Source organism: Halichoerus grypus, chromosome 14, assembly GCF_964656455.1.
Source record: "Halichoerus grypus chromosome 14, mHalGry1.hap1.1, whole genome shotgun sequence".
In the NCBI taxonomy this organism is placed as follows: Eukaryota; Metazoa; Chordata; class Mammalia; order Carnivora; family Phocidae; genus Halichoerus; species Halichoerus grypus.
Genome location: NC_135725.1, coordinates 49,537,358 through 49,540,375, shown reverse-complemented (window position 1 = coordinate 49,540,375; position 3,018 = coordinate 49,537,358). Strand labels below are relative to the sequence as shown.

The following is a 3,018-nucleotide window of genomic DNA, read 5'->3' as shown; positions in this document are numbered from 1 at the left end:
AAAATGCCTGTTGCCTGGGTCACGCCCCAGAGATTCTAATTTAATTGGTAGGGAGTGAGGCCTAAGCATCAGGATTTTTAAAAGCTCCCCAGGTGATTTTAACATGCAGCCATAATTGAGAACCACGGTTCTAAACCTTTGTTTTACAGATAAAACAATTAACCCTATCAGTGACACATGCAAATTTAATGTTAAAACTAAAGCTAAAACTTCAGAGTTCCAGTTAATAACTCATTTCACTAACCCAAATGTTTTCAAATGTGTTTCCCCAGGCCTGGGGCTCCTCAGAGCTACTGCAGTAGGGACCTCAGAAATAATGGGGATAAAAGAGCAGTCAGAGGTTTAGACCCACGTACCCCTCAACAAGAGCAGCTTTGATTTTTCTTTTTTATATGCTGGATTTGCTTTGCAAGATTTTTTCCAGGCAAGAAATTTTAAAAAAAAAGGAAAAAAATGTCTATCTGCTTAAAGTAAAACAGAGTTTTAAACTATTGCAAATAGACCATACATAAGTGGGAGATCCCCTTCTAAGAAAAGAAAAAAAAAAAGGGAAGGACAGGGAAGGGAAGGGAAGAGGAAGCTCACGGCAGCAGTATATATACTAAAATTGGACTAATACAGAGAAGATTAGCATGATCCCTACACATAGATAACACTCAAATTCATTAAGTGTTCCATTAAAAAAGAAAAAGAAGGAAAATTACGACTTCTTAAGGATAACTCAGGGCCAGTGGATAAAATTATATATGTTAAAATATAAATCTGGGGATTTTATCTGTTTCAGTCTAAGACAATGAAGAGTCCTTAAGGCCAGAAAGTAACTGCTTTTGACATCCCAATGTATATTTTATAATTCTCAAGGAGGGCTGTGTTCCTTCCAAGGTGTGAGATGGATTAAGACTGTCCCTAAGGAACACAGTTTTGAGAGGTGAGAGAACTTTTCATCAAACAAATGAAACATCAAACAGATGTTTCATTAAACAATTTCCCATTAAAGGGAAATTGAGCAAGGTAGAAGGTCAGGAGAGGAGGCCAGAAAAGGCTGTAGGAATAAGAGCAGGAAGTTGGATAGAGAATGCTAAGACAGGAATTCAGGTTCCTAGAAGAAACTAGATTTATATTTATTTCATAGGCTAAATAAAAAAGACATACAGCGTGTGCCTGGGTGGCTCAGTTGGTTAAGCAACTGCCTTCGGCTCAGGTTATGATCCCAGAGTCCTGGGATCGAGTCCCACATCGGGCTCCCAGCTCAGCGGGGAGCCTGCTTCTCCCTCTGACCCTCACCCCTCTCAAGCTGTTTCTCTCTCTCTCTCTCTCTTTCTCTCATAAATAAATAAATAAATAAAAATCTTAAAAAAAAAAAAAAAAAGGCATACAGCCTGAGAAGAAAAAGTGGAAGATGGCTATTTCATTGTCAAAATCTTTATCTGGAAAACCTCCATCCTTTTACCTTTGGAGCAGCCTGGAACGATGAAAAAGTCAAGCCACAATGCTGAACATGCCTATTCACTGCAATGACATTGGCTAAGACTCATCAACATCTACTGAAATCTCGCAAGTTGTTACATAGCACTTGTCTCTATACTTTTGCTTATTCACATCTTTCTGCCTATGAATTTCCAGCAGTCATCCATTCTTTTATTTTTATTTTGATATATGTTTATATTCCCCATTACTATATAAAATCTCATTGATGTATTTCTGTTATTAATAATTGGAGATAGTATATAATTTATAAGAATAGCTATCGTACACTAATCACCTACCACATGCCAAAAACCATGAGTGTTCAGCCTGTAAATATTATCTCTAATCCCCACAAAAACACTATGAAGTTAATGTGATCTACTTTCTACTCCTGGGGAATCTTGGGCTCAGAAAGGCTATTATAGCCCAAGGTCACACAACTTTAAACTATTTTCCTTAAGATTTTCAAAGCGCCTGTTGTTTACCATACCATACTGTTTCGTTCTCTCCATAAGACCTCTGAATTAAGTGGAAATGCCCCCCATGTTTCTGAAATATGTAGGCCAGCAGTATTAAGCATATTTGAAGCTACTTTTTTTTTCCATTAATGGGCCTCCATTTTCCTTTATACCCAGAGACCCTCAGGAAATTACTACTTTACTATGAAGTAAAGATTAAAGTAAAAAAGAATAAAAGTATTTATAAAAAGCATTTTGTAACATAGAATGATACTTATTTCTGAATGAGACTTTGAAAACTTTCATCAAATTTTATAAGGCATAAACATTGTATATTAATGAATCTAGAAGCCCATCTCTATCTAATAGTTCATCTTAATGCCTATCTACCTTATAGCAGACCGTTACACACTTATCTTTGAAAATCCTTTTTTTTTTCCCCTTTCCTCTTGCAGAATATCTAGAAAAAAACAACAACATTGTTGGGGGTGCCTGGGTGGATCAGTCGTTAAGCATCCAACTCTTGATTTCAGCTCAGGTCATGATTTCAGGGTCATGAGATTGAGTCCCATGTTGGGCTCCGGGCTGAGCTCTGGGCTAGGTACGGAGCCTGCTTAAGATTCTCTCTCCCGGGGCGCCTGGGTGGCTCAGTCGGTTAAGCGACTGCCTTCGGCTCAGGTCATGATCCCAGGGTCCTGGGATCGAGCCCCGCATCAAGCTCCCTGCTCAGCAGGAAGCCTGCTTCTCCCTCTCCCACTCCCCCTGCTTGTGTTCCCTCTCTCGCTGTGTCTCTCTCTGTCAAATAAATAAATAAAAAAAAAAAAAAAAAAAAAAAAAAAAAAAATTCTCTCTCCCTCTCCCTCAGCCCCTCCCCCACTTCTCTCCCTCTCTAAAAACAAACAAAAAACAAAACAGAAGAACACAACATTGTCATTAGCACTTTGGGTTTCAAATGTTAAATTGTTTCTTTTTTTTTTTTTTTTTTTTAAGATTTTATTTATTTGACAGAGAGAGACATAGCGGAGAGGGAACACAAGCAGGAGTAGGAGAGGGAGAAGCAGGCTTCCCCGCGGAGCAGGGAGCCCGATGTGGG

General features: G+C 38.7%; 1 non-coding gene across 1 annotated transcript; it reads left to right on the top strand.

Moving 5' to 3' along the window:
* Positions 1-577: 577 nt before the first annotated feature.
* LOC118529749 (U6 spliceosomal RNA) lies at positions 578-684 on the top strand. Its single transcript, XR_004914275.1, has one exon. It is a non-coding gene; the product is annotated as a U6 spliceosomal RNA (small nuclear RNA).
* The last annotated feature ends 2,334 nt before the right edge of the window (positions 685-3,018 follow it).